This window comes from Alligator sinensis, unplaced genomic scaffold, assembly GCF_000455745.1.
Source record: "Alligator sinensis unplaced genomic scaffold, ASM45574v1 scaffold1295_1, whole genome shotgun sequence".
In the NCBI taxonomy this organism is placed as follows: Eukaryota; Metazoa; Chordata; order Crocodylia; family Alligatoridae; genus Alligator; species Alligator sinensis.
The window spans coordinates 1,474,857-1,475,308 of NW_005841880.1; positions in this window are offsets into that span (position 1 = coordinate 1,474,857).

Here is a 452-nt window from a genome sequence, read left to right on the forward strand (position 1 = left end):
AGCCCCCCAACTCGCGGGCAATACCCCCCTGCTCCCCCTTGCCCCAAACCGACATGCTGCTCCAACCTGAACCCTGACACATTTGCAAACCCCCCGTGGGCCTCGACCGTGCGTCCGGCCGCCTCGGGGCCTCGCCGATTGTGCTTAGCAAAGACGACGGACAGTCACGCGCTAAGCTCTGAATCTCCGAAGCCCCCCGCTCCGGCCTCCAAACAAGCGCGCGGCGGCACCGTTTGCTGGGTCGGGGCCGCGCACCTCCTGGGGCTCCCCAGGCGGAGGGGACCTGGATAAGCGGAGCGGGTTTAGCAGCAGAGGGGGACCCCGACCCCCCTTTCACTTTTATCCCTGAAACAAGCAGGCGCTAGGAACACAGATTGCCCCCCTACCCCAAGCGAGGCAGCGCTAGAAACGAGGCTCCTAAGAAACACAGATCTGCCCCTCCGCATCTCTCC